We start from the raw sequence: 22,226 nt of genomic DNA on the forward strand, positions 1-22,226 counted from the left end.
ATAGGAGGTATGCTTAAGTGTGTCTAGTGGAATATTGGGGGAATAAACTCCCCTATTAAAAGGAATCTGATAATAAAGCAACTAGGCAAACATAAACCGGATCTTGCTTTCTTACAAGAAACGCATCTTAAGGCCACAGAACTAAATAAACTTAAATCAAAATGGGTGGGCCATGTGATTGCTTCCTCATGTAATAGGAAGAAAAGAGGAGTAGCCATACTGTTCAATAAAGAATTATCTTACAAAATTCTGAAACATACCTCTGATAAAGAGGACAGATGGCTTCTGGCTGAGATCGAGATAGGGAACACTAAATACATTTTCTGTAATATACATGAGCCAAACCAGGTAGATATATTATTTTGGAATCAACTTATTATGTCTCTATCTCTACACATTGGACAAAATTTGATTCTTGTAGGAGACTTCAATCTTATTCCAACCTCATCTTTAGATAGACGCACTCCAAATAATTCTCAATTCTCTAATGTTAAGGCCAAAATATTTTGTCAGATTTGTAATAATCTAAAGATTCCTGATATTTGGCGTATTAAACACCCGGATTCACAATTATTCTCCTGTGAGTCCAAGTCTTATAGAGCACTATCCAGAAAAGACTTTTTTTTAATTTCTAGTTCTATGTTAGCGATGGATATTGATGCTCATATTGCTGACATAGTGATATCAGATCATGCCGTCATTTCCTTGAGTATATCGATCAAGAACATAACCACTAACTCTGTAAATAATTTCTTTTTTCCCAACTATCTATTTCAGGATAAAAAGTTTGCCGACTGGCTAGGCCAGAAATGGCGAGAGTATCAATTTTTCAATAGAGAGTATCTAGACAAAGTAGAGATATACTGGGAAACCGCTAAGGGTTACCTCAAAGGTGAAATTAAGGCCTATATGATAAAAAGGAAAAAACAATTTAATGCCCGCGAAATACAGTTGGCCAATCATCTTAGCAATTCTTATAAAAGTTATATCGATAACATTTCTAAATCTCTTTGGGATAAATATCAGATGGCTAAACAGGAATATGATCTCTTGTTTAAAGAGAAAACACTACGGGGAGATATCAAAATTAAATCAAAGTATAGTGGACAATTCGGCAGATCAGCCAAATTCCTGGCTAGATTAAACAAGGCCAGGAAAAAAAACAACATAATTGAAGCCATCAGGGTTGGCCAAGATAGATATTCGGATCCTTTAGAGATTAAAGAGAATTTTTATAAGTATTTCCAGAACATATATGCGGCGAACGAGATTAATTTTGAAAATAAAGATAGTTTCTGGAATATATTTGAAACTCCTAAAATCTCTATAGCCTTTTTAGAAATTTTAAATAGCCCTATCACCTTGGAAGAAGTGGATGAGGCAATAGATCACGCCAAGTTAAATAAAGCTCCTGGTCCCGATCAGCTCCCATCAGAATTCTACAAGACCATTCGAAGTGATCTACTTCCTATCCTGGTTAAATTGTTCAATGAATATTTCATAGCAGGGAAATCTATGTCAGATTATTTCTCGGCGTCGGATGTTACCCTAATACTAAAGAAAGGTAAAGATCCTCTTGATCCATCTTCTTATAGGCCCATATCACTTCTGAATGTAGATTATAAAATACTTACTTCTATAATGGCAAAAAGGCTTGAATCTGGTATAGAACAAATTATACATGAGGATCAATCCGATCGGATACTATACCAGATACAGAAATTGGAGACCAACGAATAGTCTTATCGCTTTATACTGATGATCTATTACTATTTTTACAAAACACTAAAATCAGCATCCCTCTTGTCTTAAATATATTCAAACAATTTAGCTCCTTCTCGGGATACAAATTAAATTTAAGCAAATCTGAAATTCTTTGGATACATCAGAATAAAGACAGTTGCAAGGAACATCCTCTACAGGTCGCAGACAGTATTAAGTACTTAGGAATCAATTTACATAGGAATCCTAATCTCTGGTACAATAATAATTTTTCTGTTTTCTTTACAAATGCTTCTGAGAAATTAAATAGATGGGCCTTGTTCCCTATCTCTCTTTCGGCCAGAGTCATGTTAATTAAGTCTACACTTTTCCCACAATTAGTATACCTCCTTCAAAATCTTCCTTTTTTCATTTCTAATAAAGATTTAAGGCTTTTCAATAAGAATTGCTTATCCTTTGTTTGGAATGGGAAAAGGCATTACTTATCCAGAGCTAAATTATATCAACTCCCAGAATTTGGAGGACTTGCGTTCCCTGATATAAAATGGTATAATATAGCTATCTTGGCACGCTTCGCCTGTGACTGGATTACAGACACCAACTATTTTATGAACCCTCTAATTGATAAACAGATGGCTGCTCCTCTCTCTCTTAAAGCCATTATCCACTGCCCAACTACACAATTACCAAAACTAGACATGTGCGGTTCGTTTCGGATTTATTCGGAAATTCAGAAAATTCGGTAAATTCGGAGATTCGGATCAATTCGAATTTCCGAATTAAAATACTTCCGAATCTACCGAATGAATCCAAAATAGCTGCCGTATCTCCGAATAAATCCAAATTAGCTCGGTAAAATTCGGCATTTCCCCATAGGAAACAATGGGAGTTTCGGATGAAAAAAAACCTAACACCGCAGTCCCATTGTTTCCTAAGGGGAAACACTAAGTCTGCACCTAACACCCTAACATGTACCCCGAGTCTCTAAACACCCCTAATCTGCCGCCCCCACTATCGCTGACACCTGCATTATCTTATTAACCCCTAATCTGCCGACCTGATATCGCAGCAACCTAAAATTATAGCTATTAACCCCTAATCTGCTGTCCCTAACATCGCCGACCCCTACATTATAGTTATTAACCCCTAATCTGTCCCCCCAACGTCGCCGCAATCTAACTACAAGTATTAACCCCTAATCTGCCGACCGTTAATCACCGCCACTATAGTAAATGTATTAACCCCTAAACCACCGCACTCCCGCCTCACAAACACTATAATACATTTTATTAACCCCTAATCTGCCCTCCCTAACATCGCCGCCACCTACCTACAATTATTAACCCCTAATTTCCCGCCCCCAACGTCGCCGCTACTATAATAAGGTTATTAACCCCTAAACCTGTCTAACCCTAACCCTAACACCCCCTAACTTAAATATAATTTAAATAAAACAAGATAAATTTACTATAGTTAAATAAATGAATCCTATTTAAAACTAAATACTTACCTGTAAAATAAATAAACCCTAATATAGCTACAATATAACTAATAGTTACATTGTTGCTATTTTAGGATTTATATTTATTTTACATGCCTACCTAAGTTACAATTAAACACTACACTATCATTAAATAAATTAACTACAAGTACCTACAATTATCTACAATTAAATAAACTAAACTAAAGTACAAAAAAAAAATCACTAAATTACAAAAAACAAACAAACACTAAATTACAAAAAATAAAAAAATATTACAAGAATTTTAAACTAATTACACCTAATCTAAGCCCCCTAATAAAATAACAAAGCCACCCAAAATAAAAAAATGCCCTACCCTATACTAAATTACAAAAGTTAACAGCTCTATTACCTTACCAGCCCTTAAAAGGGCCTTTTGCGGGGCATGCCCCAAAGAAAACAGCTCTTTTGCCTGTAAAAAAAACACACCACCCCCCAACATTACAACCCACCACCCACATACCCCTACTCTAACCCAAACCCCCCTTAAATAAACCTAACACTACCCCCCTGAAGATCTCTCTACCTTGAATCGTGTTCACCCAGCCGGGCCGAAGTCTTCATCCGATGGGACAGAAGAGGACATCCAGACCGGCAGAAGTCTTCATCCAAGTGGGGCAAGAAGAGGTCTTCCATCCATCAGAAGTCTTGATCCAGGCGGCATCTTCTCTGTTCATCCATCCGGAGCGGAGCGGCAGCATCCTGAAGACATCCGACGCGGAGCATCCTCTTCTTTCTTGATCCGACGACTAAATGACTGTACCTTTAAGTGACATCATCCAAGATGGCGTCCCTTGAAGTCCGATTGGCTGATAGGATTCTATCAGCCTATCGGAATTAAGGTAGGAAAAATCTGATTGGCTGATTGGCTTGCATTCTATTGGCTGTTCCGATCAGCCAATAGAATTTATTTTACAGGTAATTTTGTAATTATTTTAACTAGGTAGCTATTAAATAGTCAAAACTATTTAATAGCTATTGTACCTAGTTAAAATAAATACAAAGTTGCCTGTAAAATAAATATAAATCCTAAAATAGCTACAATGTAACTATTAGTTATATTGCAGCTATATTAGGGTTTATTTTACAGGTAAGTATTTAGTTTTAAATAGGATTCATTTATTTAATTAATTTAATGATAGTGTAGTGTTAGGTGTAATTGTAACTTAGGTTAGGATTTATTTTACAGGTAAATTTGTATTTATTTTAGCTAGGTAGCTATTAAATAGTAATTAACTATTTAATAACTATTGTACCTAGTTAAAATAAATACAAAGTTGCCTGTAAAAAAATATAAATCCTAAAATAGCTACAATGTAACTATTAGTTATATTGTAGCTAGCTTAGGGTTTATTTTACAGGTAAGTATTTAGTTTTAAATAGGATTAATTTATTTAACTATAGTAAATTTATTTTGTTTTATTTAAATTATATTTAAGTTAGGGGTGTTAGGGTTAGACTTAGGTTTAGGGATTAATAACTTTATAGCGGCGACGTTGGGGGCGGGAGATTAGGGGTTAATAATTGTAGGTAGGTGGCGGCGATGTTAGGGAGGGCAGATTAGGGGTTAATAAAATGTATTATAGTGTTTGCGAGGCGGGAGTGTGGCGGTTTAGGGGTTAATACATTTATTATAGTGGCGGCGATTAACAGACAGCAGATTAGGGGTTAATAGCTATAATTTTAGGTTGCGGCGATATCAGGTCAGCAGATTAGGTGTTAATACTTGTGGTTAGATTGCGGCGACGTTGGGGGGGGCAGATTAGGGGTTAATAACTATAATGTAGGGGTCGGCGATGTTAGGGACAGCAGATTAGGGGTTAATAGCTATAATGTAGGTGGCGGCGATATCCGGTCGACAGATTAGGGGTTAATACTTGTAGTTAGATTGCGGTGACGTTGGGGGGGGCAGATTAGGGGTTAATAACTATAATGTAGGGGTCGGCGATGTTAGGGACAGCAGATTAGGGGTTGATAGCTATAATGTAGGTGGCGGCGATATCCGGTCGGCAGATTAGGGGTTAATACTTGTAGTTAGATTGCGGCGATGTTGGGGGGGGCAGATTAGGGGTTAATAACTATAATGTAGGGGTCGGCGGTGTTAGGGACAGCAGATAAGGGGTTAATAGCTATAATGTAGGCAGCGGCGATATCCGGTCGGCAGATTAGGGGTTAATACTTGTAGTTAGATTGCGGCGACGTTGGGGGGGCAGATTAGGGGTTAATAACTATAATGTAGGGGTCGGCGATGTTAGGGATAGCAGATTAGGGGTTCATAGGGATAATGTAGGTTGCGGCGATATACGGTCGGCAGATTGGGGTTAAATAATGTTATTATAGGGTTTGCGATGTGGGGGGGCCTCGGTTTAGTGGTTCATAGGTAGTTTATGGGTGTTAGTGACTTAGTGTACTAAATCGGTGTTAGTGTACTAAAACATACCGAATTTCGGGACCGAATAGAACCGAATTCAGCCGAATCCGAATAAATTCGAAACAAATTTATTCGAATCCGAATAAATCCAAAACGAATTCATTCAAATTTTGCCGAATTCGAATCGATCCGAACCGAAATTCGAAAAGTCTGAATCGATCCGAACCGAATTTTTTAGCCGTGCACATGTCTAACCAAAACTTATTAAAAAAATATCAGTAATTGGCAATGTGGTTTCGGCTTGGCAGAAGTTATGTGTTGCGTTAGATATAGATTATCGTATATCTTCATATCTTCCTATTAGAGGTAATAATCTCTTCCCTCCAGGTCTGACACTAGGAATCTTTACAAGGTGGAAGGAAAAAGGGTTAATCTACATCTCCCAAGTCCTCAATAATGAATGTATAGTAAGAACATTTGAATCTATTCTTCAAGAATATAATTTATCAAATCAAAATTTCTATGCATACCTGCAACTCAGACATTTTATAAACGGAATACAAAATATTAGACAAGATTATAGAAAATTTGGTAAGCTTAAAGACTATATTACTTTACACAAGAATGGTATTAATACTATCTCGCTAATTTACAACATTCTAATGTAGAAACAAGGACAACTGGGGTTGGAAACCTTAGCTGGTTTCTGGATATTCTACTTTCAAGAAATAACATCAGAAAAAATTAAACTTTAAACGGGTAAGAGAGGCCAAAATTCCCACCTCTTGGAAAGAATCACACATTAAATTAATTAATAATTCATATATTACACCGAGAATACTAGCTAAGTGGGTAGGTAATAAATCAGCTAATTGTTTTAAGTGTAAGAAAATGGAAGCCGACCTTCTTCATTGTTTTTGGTTCTGTCCTAAAATTAGGCAGTTTTGGCTTAAAGTATCTTATTGGCCTTCTAAAGTTTTTCATGAGAATGTATCATTAGATATATACTGGATTCTCTTTTTAACTAATGAGACTAATACTACATCTCACAAATCTATTGATACTTTGATTTTGCTAGGACGTAATTTAATTCTCAGGTGTTGGAAGAAGAAGATCGCCCCTCCATTTAGCTTATTTAAACAAGCTGTGTTCTCGCAAATAATGTTTGAACAACTAAATACTAACTCTCTTTTACAGAATCAGATAAAAAGCTTCTTTGATAAATGGCTTATTCTAATCTTAGAGCAACCTAATAATTTGCAATATGCACTAACAAAAATGTTTCCATAAATCAGACTTTTTTGGAACCTTGATTCTGAATAATATCTTCCCCCATTCTTGGTAGTAATGTCATATCTCCATTTCGATAAGATTGAGATGTGAAATCGGAGACAACGGATCCCCCCTCTTCCCCCCCCCCTTTTTTTTTTTTCCTTTCTCTCTTAGGTAAATAGGAAAAGTAGCACAATTGTACAACAACAAAAGAGTAAGTTCTATGTATAGCTTAGAGGAGAGAAGGGAAAGAGGTGATATGATAGCAACTTTCAAGTACATTAAAGGGTTTAGTAAAACTGAGGCTGTGGGTATTTTACATAAAATGGAAAATTCAAGAACAAGGGGTCATGAGCTCAAGCTAAAGGGTAGTAGATTCAGGAGTAATTTGAGGAAGCACTTCTTTACAGAAAGAGTGATTGATTTATGGAATAAACTTCCTCAAGAGGTAGTAGCAACAAACACTGTGGGGGACTTTAAAAATGCATGGGACAAGCATAGGGCTATCCTACGAACTAGATAAGTTTATACTGTTAGGTAAGGTGGGGCAGACTTGCTGGGCCTATGGCTCTTATCTGCCGTCAATATCTATGTTTCTATGTTTCTATGTAAGATACTGGAAAGGCATATGGTAGTAATTTCTTTATTATATGATTGTATGGATATTCTGAATTTAAGAATAACTCAATTATTGATTGTTCTTTATTTTGATGATATACTGTATCTGATTGATAGTTATCCTTTTCTCTTTTTGTTAAATAAGAAATTTACTCATGCGATAAATATGTATCTGCTGAATTGTACTTTGTACTTGGAGATAAACAAATGTATTAAAAAAAAGAATGAGTGACAGTGCGCAGTGATGGCTTTTCAAGGCAAACCATGCTACATGACTGTCTTTAATTGTAGTTTCTGTAAATTAAAGCACATTAAAGACAGCTATGTAGCAGAGTTATACTTAAAAAAGCCAGCAGAGTGCAATTCTGAGAGTTAGAATTTACTAAATGTGCAGAGGCAGAACTAAATTACAAGCGAAGGGAGCAAAATAAAATTCTAACTGTCAGACCTTAAAATGCACTGTGCTGGCTTCTTCAAGGCTAACCCTAATACAAACATGTCTTTAATTGTAGTTTGGGTTAATTAAAGCAATTTAAAGTTAGTTATGTATCAGGGTTATCCTTGAAAAAGCTGCAGTGTGCATTTTATGGTGTAATAGTTAGAAATTACTGAATTTGCAGAGCTAAATTACATGCAAAGATATTTTCATTTTTTTATTTTGCTCCCTATGCATGTAATTTAGCTCGGAAATTATGTAATTTCTTGCTCTCAGAACTTGCAATGCACCTCAGTGGCTTTTTCAGGGATAGCATACTACATATACGTCTTTAATTGTAGTTTCGGTCAATTAAAGCAAATTAAAGACAGCTATATAGCAGGGTTAGCCTCAAAAAAGCCAGCAGTGTGAATTTCAAAGTCAAAGAGTTAGAAATTACTGAATTTAAAGACCTTAATTGCATGAAAAAGAAGAAAAATTAAAACATAATTTAATGCTAAAAATAAATACACAGAGCGCCTCCTAAAAGGCTAAGACACTAGTAGTGACAAGATTATTTAAATAAAAATATATTGAAATTCTATAGGGGTATATAAAATATTTTATAAGCTACTTATAGCTAAAATATACAAACAAGATACAAAAGTGGATCCACTTAAAATTAACAATAAAATATGCATATATCTATATAAAAAACAATACAATTGTGGTTAAAAACCACAACAATATACAATCTTAATCACAAAATAAATTACAATAAAACAGCTGTGGATGGTTGGATAAAAAATATAAATATATAAAAACATCAATTTACTGAGTAGGTGTCCATAAATATGTAGGTCCCAAACTTTAAATTCTTTCCAGAGAGTGAATGTCCAATATGAAGATTCTATTTTAAAACAGTTATCCTTATATATCCCTCGATAAACGGTGAATTGATGAAGTGTGTAAAAAAGAAAAACGTAGTGGTTTTCAAATCAAATTTCAAAAATTATTGTGAATATCCAAAAAATCCTGAAAAGATGATGTGATGAATTGGGCGTGAATAATCAAAAATGTGTGTACACAAAAATGAAAAAAGAAAAAGGAAAAAATGTGAAAAAATAATCCAAATGAATATTTAGGATGTGTTAAAGTGAATAACACACTTATAAAGTGACCCTTATGTGAATACAAGATGTGAAGAGATGCTCCTAAAAAGTTATTCCTGTGTGTAAACGATGAAAAAATACAGAAATGGATCCTATGTCTCAGGGATCAATTCATTCAAAGATATACCTGTAATAAAACAGATATAACATAGTGCAAAACTGCTATTCAAACTTAGTCAGTAATTGAAAAGAAGCTTATCATATATGTCAACGCGTTTCTGCCCTAAGAACTGGGCCTTTATCAAGACTATAGATGGATTAGCATGGTAGCTCCTTTTATAGCTATTACTGGCCAATAAGTGCCAGTGTTGTTTTGGCGCCAAAAAATAACCTCTACTTCCTGTTCCTGTTGACCTGGAAGTAAAAAAATAATAACCTCTACTTCCTGTTCCTGTTGACCTGGAAGTAAAAAAAAAATAACCTCTACTTCCTGTTCCTGATGACCTGGAAGTACTATTGAGTTTATTCTATTTTTGCATTTATGTTCCTAGTTTCATGGTAAATTCATGCTATGTTTCAAATAAAGTATATGTTCATTTTTATTTGTTTCATCAATATTTGAAAGATAATATTTGCCTAAAATCGGCAAACCGGAAGTGTGTGTTCAGTCATTTATCACCATGGAAACCAATATACGAGTGAATGAATAGAACAATTTTCAGTCATATATTTAGATTTACCATGCCTGATCTGAAAATAGGCTTAATCTATCCTAAGGTAACTAGCTATTTTTGAAAATTGTAAGGCTGCTTGTTAGGCCCTTCTCTGACAGAAAAGACGAGTGAATGAAAAATGTATTCTACTTAGGGAAGACATCAAAGTAATAAATATTATAGTGGATATGACACTATTAAGGAATACAATAAAATAAAATAGAAGATTCTTATTTAAAAATATAACAATCTAAAAGGGTCCTAAAATGTAAGCAATAATATCACTGTCCCTATAGAGATATCTATTTAGGAAAAGCGTATAGAATGTCTTCTGGAATGTTATAAAAAATCATATATTTTTGGTATATAGAAATATCAAGAAACCTATTAAGATAAACATTGTCATATAGCCTCCTATATGGAGACGACCCAGGGCTAAAAAACATTGGAATGATAAACATGATAAAAACATTGGGATAATGAACATCGATTGTAAACATAATTAAAATATAATTAAATTGTTCGAATGATAAACATGATAAAAACATTAGGATAATGAACATCTTCTTAATTTAAGATTATAGCCGCTGTTATTATTCTATCCTATAGGTGTAGCTTAAATAGGTGCATGTATTTTCATACTAGCATAGATTAGGCACACCCCCACATAGAGTATAAGTAGGCATTTGAAAGAGATAGGTCTTATTGTAATTGTGATTTCAAGTACTTCTGTTAATATAACCATGCACCCCCCCTCTTTACCTGCCACTTTGCATTACTATTACTGATGGAGAGTTTCAAGGGCCTAACAAGCAGCCTTACAATTTTCAAAAATAGCTAGTTACCTTAGGATAGATTAAGCCTATTTTCAGATCAGGCATGGTAAATCTAAATATATGACTGAAAATTGTTCTATTCATTCACTCTTATATTGGTTTCCATGGTGATAAATGACTGAACACACACTTCCGGTTTGCCGATTTTAGGCAAATATTATCTATAAATATATAAATTTTATTGGATCAGCCAATCGGATTGAACTTGATTCTGATTGGCTGATTCCATCAGCCAATCAGAATATTCCTACCTTAATTCCGATTGGCTGATAGAATCCTATCAGCCAATCGGAATTCGAGGGACGCCATCTTGGATGACGTCATTTAAAGGAACCGTCATTCGTCGTTCAGTCGTCGGCCAGGATGGATGTTCCGCGTCGGAGGTCTTCAGGATGCTGCCGCTCCGTTCCAGATGGATGTTGATAGAAGATGCCGCCTGCATGAAGACTTCAATCGGATGGAAGACCTCTTCTGCCCCGCTTGGATGAAGACTTCAGCCGGATCATGGACATCTTCAGCCCCCCGCTTGGGCTTGGATCAGGACATCGGAGGAGCTCTTCAGGACCGATCGGTGAACCTGGTATGGTGAAGACAAGGTAGGAAGATCTTCAGGGGCTTAGTGTTAGGTTTATTTAAGGGGGGTTTGGGTTAGATTAGGGGTATGTGGGTGGTGGGTTGTAATGTTGGGGGGGGTATTGTATGTTTTTTTTACAGGCAAAAGAGCTGAACTTCTTGGGGCATGCCCCGCAAAGGGCCCTGTTCAGGGCTGGTAAGGTAAAAGAGCTTTTAACTTTAGTAATTTAGAATAGGGTAGGGCATTTTTTATTTTGGGGGGCTTTGTTGTTTTATTAGGGGGCTTAGAGTAGGTGTAATTAGTTTAAAATTGTTGTAATATTTTTCTTATGTTTGTAGATATTTTTTTATTTTTTGTAACTTAGTTCTTTTTTATTTTTTGTACTTTAGTTAGTTTATTTCATTGTAGTTATTTGTAGGTATTGTATTTAATTAATGTATTGATAGTGTAGTGTTAGGTTTAATTGTAGGTAATTGTAGGTATTTTATTTAATTAATTTAATGATAGTATAGTGTTAGGTTTAATTGTAACTTAGGTTAGGATTTATTTGACAGGTAATTTTGTAATTATTTTAACTAGGTAACTATTAAATAGTTCTTAACTATTTAATAGCCAATGTAATTATAATTTATATTGTAGCTATATTAGGATTTATTTTACAGGTAAGTATTTAGCTTTAAATAGGAATAATTTATTTAATAAGAGTTAATTAATTTTGTTAGATGTAAATTATATTTAACTTAGGGGGGTGTTAGTGTTAGGGTTAGACTTAGCTTTAGGGGTTAATACATTTATTAGAATAGCGGTGAGCTCCGGTCGGCAGATTAGGGGTTAATAATTGAAGTTAGGTGTCAGCGATGTTAGGGAGGGCAGATTAGGGGTTAATACTATTTATTATAGGGTTAGTGAGGCGGATTAGGGGTTAATAACTTTATTATAGTAGCGCTCAGGTCCGCTCGGCAGATTAGGGGTTAATAAGTGTAGGCAGGTGGAGGCGACGTTGTGGGGGGCAGATTAGGGGTTAATAAATATAATATAGGGGTCGGCGGTGTTAGGGGCAGCAGATTAGGGGTACATAAGGATAACGTAGGTGGCGGTCGGCAGATTAGGGGTTAATACTATTTATTATAGGGTTAGTGAGGCGGATTAGGGGTTAATAACTTTATTATAGTAGCGCTCAGGTCCGCTCGGCAGATTAGGGGTTAATAAGTGTAGGCATGTGGAGGCGACGTTGTGGGGGGCAGATTAGGGGTTAATAAATATAATATAGGGGTCAGCGATGTTAGGGCAGCAGATTAGGGGTACATAGGGATAATGTAAGTAGCGGTGGTTTACGGAGCGGCAGATTAGGGGTTAATAATAATATGCAGGGGTCAGCGATAGCGGGGGCGGCAGATTAGGGGTTAATAAGTGTAAGGTTAGGGGTGTTTAGACTCGGGGTACATGTTAGAGTGTTAGGTGCAGACGTAGGAAGTGTTTCCCCATAGCAAACAATGGGGCTGCGTTAGGAGCTGAACACGGCTTTTTTGCAGGTGTTAGGTTTTTTTTCAGCTCAAACAGCCCCATTGTTTTCTATGGGAGAATCGTGCACGAGCACGTTTTTGAGGCTGGCCGCTTGCGTAAGCAACTCTGGTATCGAGAGTTGAAGCTGCGTTAAAAATGCTCTACACTCCTATTTTGGAGCCTAACGCAGCCTTTATGTGGACTCTCAATACCAGAGTTATTTTTATGGTGCGTTAGCTACGCGGGTCGTTACCGACAAAACTCCAAATCTAGGCCTCTGTGTATTCCACAGCTGTTACCATTGATGTCTTGTTTCTCTCTTACTTGTTCTCTTTGTCAAAGCATTATTATAATACAACAATTGCTGTATAAAAAAGAAACTGTTGAGCTGCAAACATACAGATATTCTTTCACTTACAAATGTATTTATTTTTACTAAATCAAAAATACTCGCCTAGTTTCACTAATAATAAAGAGCTTTCCAATTAGAAATAATTCCCATGTCATTTATTATATACATATAACAATGTATATAAAAAAAGTCCCCATCATTTATTTATATTCATTTTGTTTATGCCATTGAGACACCATTTGTGTACAACAACAAACAAGTCTCATACAAATGATGCCACTGACATTATATTTGGGACTTTTTAAGAAGAAACAAATCTGCAAATACCAATGGGATGGTTAGCTCATATAAATTGATTAAATGAGCATACAATTATTTAGTGATAAGCCTGTAAACATTAACTCTATTATTGGAAAAGTTAAAACAGAACTAGTAACTACCACATTAGTCTAAAAAAGGGACTCAATTTGATTGGTAAAAAACAAAAAAGTAAAGTGTTAACGATGAAGAAAAAAAGTGTATAACAGATGTATGTTTTCTGTTGTGGAAAAATAGGATATTCTGCTCCCCCCTCCCTTCCACTTATTAGAGTAATATTAAAATAATTCATTAAAATAAAAACTTTAGAAACACTAATACTACTCATGCTAAACATGCTCAACAGTAAGGCAAACTATTTACTGATAACATATGGGGTATGAGACCTACTGTAATTAGCTTATTGCACTGGGTTCTCTCAACAGTTATTTCTAGTTCTGACTAAAATTAGTTATTATAAACTAAGAAACTCAGTTTAAGAAACCCTTTTCAGGGCAATGGTTAGCTTAGGTTTATTTAGATAGGTTTTTATTTGGGGGAGTTGGTTGGTTGGGTGGTGGGTTTTACTGTTGGGGGTGTTTATATTTTTTTTTACGGGCAAAAGGGCTGATTTCTTTGGGGCAATGCCCCACAAAAGGCAATTTTAAGGGCCATTGGCAGTTTAGTGTAGGCTAGGGCTTTTTATTTTTGGGGGCGGGGGGCTTTTTTATTTTGATAGGGCTATTAGATTAGGAGTAATTCATTTTTATTTTTGATAATTTTGTTTTTTATTTTTTTTGTAATTTAGTGTTTATTTTTTTTGTAATTTAGAAAATTTTATTTTAATAATTTAATTTATTTTATTTTATTGTAATGATAGTTTTTAGTGTAAGGCAATTAGGTTTTATTTTACAGGTAACTTCGTATTTATTTTGACTAGGTAGCTAGTAAATAGTTAATAACTATTTACTAACTAGTCTATCTAGTTAAAATAAATACAAACTTAGCTGTGATATAAACATAAAATCTAAGATAGCTACAATATATCTATTAGTTATATTGTAGATAGCTTAGGTTTTTTTTACAGGTTTGTTTGTAATTAGTTTTAAATAGGAATTATTTAGGTAATAATTGTAAGGTTTATTTAGCTTTATTTTAATTATATTTAAGTTAGGGGGTGTTAGGCTTAGGGTTACGTTAGGGTTATGATAGGGTTAGGGTTATGCTTAGGATTAGGGTTAGGTTTAGGGGCTAATATATTTATTTAGTGTTAGTGATGTTGGAGGCCAGAGGTTTAGGGGTTAATAACTTTAGTATAGTGGCAGCGACATTGGGGGTGGCAGATTAGGGGTTAATAGCTGTTATGTAGGTGGCTGCGATATCGGAAGCAGCAGATTAGGGTTAATAGTTTTATTTAGGTGGTGGCGATGTTAAGAGCGGCAGATTAGGGGTTAATAACATTATGTAGGTGGTGGCGATATCGGGGGCGGCAAATTAGGGGTTAATAACTGTAATGTAGGTGGCGGCAATGTCGGGAACGGCAAATTAGGGGTGTTTAGACGTGGTTTTTATGTTCGGGTGTTAGGTCCAAACATAACTTTTTCTCTCCCCATAAACATCAATGGGGCTGCGTTACGGAGCTTTTGTTTCCACAATCGCAGGTGTTAGGCTTCTTTTTTGCTGGCTCTCACCATTGATGTCTATGGGGAAATTGTGCACGAGCACATCAAAGCAGCACTTGTATTTCGGTGAGGTATGGAGCTTAACGCACAAGCCTGCTTTTTACAAACTTGTAATAGCAGCACTATAGGGAGGGGAAATAACGCTGCTTTTGTGGCGGTCGTTAATTTCCCTATAGCACTGAAAACTCGTAATCTAGCTGTCTGTAAATGGCCACACTCGCCTGCACAAAATTTCAATTACAACCCCACACGACCTACAAGCCTACTATGGAGGAATCATTATAATAACCCACACCAGATTGGGATCATTACATATAGCCCAATCGCATAACTTGCCCCATATGTGTCCAGATATAACAGCACAGCGTTTCCACGCTGTCATAAAATGAGCCACTCATACAGCAACTTAACAAGAATATTTGAAGAAATAAAGTTAGAAATCCCCTGTATACCGCCATTACTATATTGCACATACCGCCTGCTAGAATCCATAATCTTATAAACTAGCCCAATGTGCAGCCAGCTATCACCAATGTAATAATAATAGTAGTCATCTAACATGAGTGCATCACAATAGCCGAAGCGCCAGAAAAAGCATAACATTACACTTGGTACTTACATGTGCAATGCAGCGAGCATCGCTCAAAATGGCATACAAGCCAGACTCCTAACCGAGCAGTAGTACTGTATTGATGATACCAGAAGTGCCACACACCTGAAGTTTACATAGGCCCATCTGCACCTGAGTTGACCAATCATGGGGGCGCACAAATTTGACAAGGTTCAAACCTCAATCCTATAGGCACACACCCACACTAGTGAGAACCAATGGCGGCCGCAGCCTGTGCACACCCACTTAGGGAAACAATCTATACATTGTGCCCTTTATGTAATGCCTACACCAAAGTGTATAAAGAATAGCAAACCGTGAGCCCATATAATGTGCACTCACCTATACTAGTCCAAAATATGAAACAATAACTAGTAAAACCAAAGACGTTGATGTAAACGATGCATAGTAACCAACTATACCATTCACAGCAATATACATCTAGTGCACAGATGTGAACTAATCTACCATAGTGGAACAGCGTAACAGCTAGACCACAAGAGGCATTCACTCCACACACTGCCCCACATCCAAAAGAGTTCACCAAACGCTGCTGACTCTAAAATACACCAAACAACTCCAATAACAATAGCAATGGCCCCTGTCTCATAGCAAATCACACAGGAGAAAGTAAACCCCACTGACACACTACTGTGCAGCGGTGGACCATACATGCTCCCAGTGTGCCTAAACTAACAGTCCCTACTATCAGCTCTACTAGACTCAAGGAGAAAATATAACTACCCTCCAAGTCAGAGGATCAAGCCACTGCAATCCTACAGTGAACCACACAGTATATTACACCTAATATAGTGCTTAGGAAAAAAAACATAGAACACTGGGCATAGACCGTTCACATTAAAAGAAAGCAAACCAGCTGTCATATAGATTTTGACACAAAAGAAATAGTTTGGTATCTATCATTATTTATCACTTATCTTTTACGTTAGGTCTAATTTGGGTATATGGTGGCATTCCATGAGGGGATGATTCGTCTGTTTGGTCTTATTTATCTATAGATATGCATTGATGACTTTATCTTATATACCAGGATGGGGTCTAACTTTGCTGATATATGGTTCTCTGTGAGGGAGTGATTTGTCCATTTTTTTTCTTCCTTGGATTTTATAGTGTTGGGCTCATGTTTGAGCTATTTTGCTAACTTCTGTGGTGGAGGGTTGTCACTGTTGTAATTAATTATTTTTATGTGTGTCAAGTATTTTTTTGTTGCTCTATTGTCCACTTAGATTCAATTTGTATGTTTTGTATTCTTTTGTAAATCATATTTGTCTTGAAGAAGGCCCACAATGGGGTCGAAAAGTCGACATTTATTCTATGGTTAAACGCATTTGAAAATAAAATTGTACTGTTTGACTTACAAAAGTCCTGTGAGTGCCCTCCTTCACCAATACGTTTCTACATACTCCTATGAGGATAGAACCCAGGCAGTGATCACACCTGAGGGGAAGGAGTGCTGGACTACCGGCTAATCGTTTATTCAGGATTCAAATAAAATGTAACAGTAGAGATAAGATCTGACGCGTTTCAGCTTCACAAGTTTGCCGTAATCATAGACCATAACAAGTCACTACCGGTTCAAGGTTTAAATAACCTAACATAGTCATGGAGATGGTAAACAAAACAATAATTTCACAGTATATCCATTTAACATTGAAATAATCGCTAATATGAATTTATTTCATATTTAATCCAAAATACATTTGCCACCCTGTGTTTGATTGGGACTATGTATAGATAAATGCTCTATAAATATATCCTTTAAATATATATGTCAACACATACCTTAATCTAACGATCTCTATAAATACAGAGAGTATAAAAGAACCGTACAGTAATCATTATTACTCAGATAGGGCCTCATATATAGACAGTGAAATACATATTAGTTCATCAGTATAACATCTTGTATAATATTAAGAATATTGATATCAGTCAATCAAGGCTGTTTGGATTGTAAATAAACCATCCACTTAAAGGGAAATAGTGAAAGGTAGATATTGTCTATTCCCAATAGCTAATTACATCAAATTCAGAATTGTAGCCCCTAGGTATCTGTGTCTTTAACTTGAAAATCCAATAGACCTCTTGTCTTCTCAGGATATTATGTCTATTTCCTCCTCTTAGGGGTTTATTAATCAATTCTATAGCATTCCATTTGAACGTTTTTAAGTTCTCGTTGTGTTAATCAATAAAGTGTTTAGCCAATGCTGAACATGCATTGTTGTTTTCTATGTAGGACATATGTTCCCTGATACGGGTTCTTATATCGTCATTCCTATATACTGCCTTTTATGTTCAGTGCACTCTATTAGGTAAATAATTATATAGGAAGCTTGAGGGCGCAAGACAAGCTTAACCCCTTAGTGACCAGAGCACTTTTCCATTTGTTGACCGTTTGGGACCAAGACTATTTTTACATTTCTGCGGTGTTTGTGTTTAGCTGTAATTTTCCTCTTACTGATTTACTGTACACACACATATTATATACCGTTTTTCTTGCCATTAAATGGACTTTCTAAAGATACCATTATTTTCATCATATCTTATAATTTACTATTAAAAAAATTATAAAATATGAGGAAAAAATGAAAAAAAAAACAACCAATATTTTCAAACTTTGACCCCCAAAATCTGTTGCACATCTACAACCACCAAAAAACACCCATGCTAAATAGTTTCTAAATTTTGTCCTGAGTTTAGAAATACCCAATGTTTACATGTTCTTTGCTTTTTTTGCAAGTTATAGGGCACTAAATAAAAGTAGCACTTTGCTATTTCCAAACCACTAATAAAAAAAAAGTTTTCACAAACTTTAGGTTTCTCACTGAAATTATTTACAAACAGCTTGTGCAATTATTGCACAAATGGTTTTAAATGCTTCTCTGGGATCCCCTTTGTTCAGAAATAGCAGACATATATGGCTTTTACGTTGCTTTTTGGTAATTAGAAGGCCGCTAAATGCCACTGCGCACCACACGTGTATTATGCGCAGCAGTGAAGGGGTTAATTAGGGAGCATGTAGGGAGCTTGTAGGGTTAATTTTAGCTTTAGTGTAGTGTAGTAAACAACCCCAAGTATTGATCTAGGCCCATTTCGGTATATTTCATGCCACCATTTCACCGCCAAATGCGATCAAATTAAAAAAAACTTTAAATATTTCACAATTTTAGGTTTCTCACTGAAATTATTTACAAACAGCTTGTGCAATTATGGCACAAATTGTTGTAAATGCTTCTCTTGGATCTCCTTTGTTCAGAAATAGCAGACATATATGGCTTTGGCGTTGCTTTTTGGTAGTTAGAAGGTCGCTAAATGCTGCTGCGCACCACATGTATATTATGTCTAGCAGCGAAGGAGTTAATTAGGTAGGGTTAATTTTAGATTTAGTGTAGAGATCAGCCTCCCACCTGACACATCCCACCCCCTGATCCCTCCCAAACTGCTCCCTTCCCTCCCCCACCCCACAATTGTCCCCGCCAATTGTCTTAAGCACTGGCAGAAAGTCTTCCAGTACTAAAATAAAAGTTTTTTGGGGGGTTTTAGGTTTTTAAAAAAAAATAAAAAAATAAAAAATAATTGTTCTGCTGTGTAGGACCCCCCTTAGCCCCCAACCTCCCTGATCCCTCCCCCAAACAGCTCTTTAACCCCCCCCTGCCTTTATTGGGCACCATATTGGGTACTGGCAGCTGTCTGCCAGTACCCAGTTTTAAAAATAATAATGTATTTTTATTTTTTATTTTATTTATTTCTGTAGTGTAGCTGCCCCCCCCCTCAAGATCCAACCCCCCACCCTCTCCCAGATGCCTTGATTTTAAAATCCCACCCTCCCCAGTCCTCTCTCCAACCCTCCAGATCTACAGCATATTGATGCTGTTTTCATAGACCGCACGCGCACGCCCGTGCACGTGCATGCACGGCTCTCATGCATGCGCCCGTGCACGCGCACGCACCCGCACTAGATCCCTCCCCCCTCCTCCACCAATGACTGCCCACCCGCCTCCCTGGATGAGCTCCCACCCACCAACGATAACGGCCATCGATAGCCGATGCAGAGAGGGCCACAGAGTGTCTCTCTCTGCATCGGATGGCTAAAAACAGTTATTGCAGGATGCCTCAATATTGAGGCATCACTGCAATAACATGAAAGCAGCTGGAAGCTATCAGGATCACTTCCACTGCTTTCAAAGACCAACAACGTATGGGGTACGTCCTTGGTCATTAACTGCATTTTTTTGCAGGACGTACCCCATATGCCGTTGGTCATTAAGGGGTTAAAGGGACATTAAACCCAATTTTTTTTCTTTCATGATTCAGATAGAGAATACCATTTTAAACAACTTTCTAATTTACTTCTTTTATCTAATTTGCTTCATTCTCTTGATATTCTTTCCTGAAAAGCATATCTAGATATGCTCAGTAGCTTCTGATTGGTGGCTGCACATAGATGCCTCATGCGATTGGCTCACCAATGTGCATTGCTATTTCTTTAACAAAGGATATCTAAAGATTGCAGCAAATTAGATAATAGAAGTAAATTGGAATGTTGTTTAAAATTGTATTCTCTATCTGAATCATGAAATAAAATTTTAGGGTTTAGTGGTCCTTTAAGGAATCAAAAATATTAATATCTGACTGACATAAATAAAAAAAGAAATAATAATTATAATGTTAAACCTAAACTGTAAAGTGCAATGTGCCAATTATTATTTGAAGTGGTTTCATATAAATAACATTGTGCTCATGGAGTTATTTAAGAGTCAGTATAAATTACCAGCTGTGAGACTTTTAATAACAGACGCTTCTCACAGCTGGCAATTTATACTGACTCTTAAATAACTCCATGAGCACAATGAGCACAATGTTATTTATATGAAACACATGAAACACATGAGCTTACGTTCACTAGCTGTGAAAAACAAATTCATTCAGATAAGAGGCGGCCTTCAAGGGCTTAGAAATTAGCATATGAGCCTACCTAGGTTAAGCTTTCAACTAAGAATACTAGAGCTGCAACAACAACAGTAATTCCGAAATCCACCTTAAGGAGAAAATCAATCAACCAATCCTTTCCAGGCACCACATTTAAAAGACAGCATTCAAAAGTCACAGGCATCTTGATAAAGCTCTGTATAGAGCGAAACGCGACGATTCCAGTGACTTCCAGTGACCCCCAGTGACTTTATACATTCATCTGAGAACCAAGTGCCACTGGGCATTTAAGGAAATCTGCTGCACTTTATAACCCGGGTTATGTTTATTTCAGCACTTTCATCACAGCATACTATGATCTAACCATCCTCTTTGAATCACATCTTCCCTGCGTGCAAAGCACTAAGAGCAGGAAGCCTTTTCGAAACACTGATCTACAAACCGTGGAACTAACACGGCAACCTTTAGGACCGAAAATCAAAAGATTGGATAGTGACGTCAGACGCCAAAAACATGCGGCAGGTCTGAGACACCATCTGTAACGAGTGGGCTACAAAGGTAACAGCAATCTATGTGAAGACAAGGTAACTTATACAATAAGTGACGTGATAAGCTTGTCATCTAAGAGACTTCAAATGCTTAATAATAGAATGCTTTGAAATAAACTTACTACATATATTACCTAATATCTCTATGTGGTGGTAATAAGCATCGAACTCTCGAATTCAGCACAACAGTTGTTTTTTTCCACTACACTAACAACATATCAGTTGCTGCAAATAATAGGTAACTCATACCATAAGTGTGTCAAGGAAGAATACATTTCTGCAGTCTAAAGACTATACTTGCCATATTTCAGAACGTTTCTTGAATTGTACATAAATACCTTTATGCGGTGGCAATAAGTCCTGGATTTCTTAGAATCCAGCGCAACAGTTTCTTTATTTTCTAACCTCAGTTCCTATACCGACTGATCATCGTACTTTTATTATATTGCATATAATAGTGTTCTTATCATTGGGGAGACGTCCTCTTAGTTTTATATAAATTCCACCGGAGAGCCAATATTGTGTTTTAACAAATTTACATGTGTTTTAATAAAATTATATTTGTATATTAGATTCAGTACTAATTTATATTAACTAAAATTTAACGCTTTGGATATTTATTCATTAATATCGAATTTCTTTAACACTTCATTTACATCGCATCTTTAACACTTCACGAAGGATAAGCTATAAGACACATCAAACGATACTTGTTAACACTAGATACTTTCAATTACACATATCACTAAGCAACAAATAGTGTTAATTTTTTATCCGTCTAATTTAAGATCCCGCAATTTAGCACTTATAAAATATAGAATCATTCACTTCAAATAATAAATTGGCACATTGCACCTTACTGTTTAGGTTTAACATTACAATAATTATTTCTCTTCACTAATATCGTATTTTACACACTTCACAAAGGATAAACTATAACATACATCACACAATACTTGTTAACATTAGATACTTTCAACTACACATATCACTAAGCAACAGACAGTGGTCATTTTTTATCCGTCTAATTTAAGATCCCGCAATTTAGCACTTACATAATATAGGATCTTCGACTTCAAATAATAATTGGCACATTGCACTTTACCGTTTAGGTTTAACATTATAATTA

The sequence above is a fragment of the Bombina bombina genome, chromosome 1 (assembly GCF_027579735.1).
Source record: "Bombina bombina isolate aBomBom1 chromosome 1, aBomBom1.pri, whole genome shotgun sequence".
NCBI classification, from domain to species: Eukaryota; Metazoa; Chordata; class Amphibia; order Anura; family Bombinatoridae; genus Bombina; species Bombina bombina.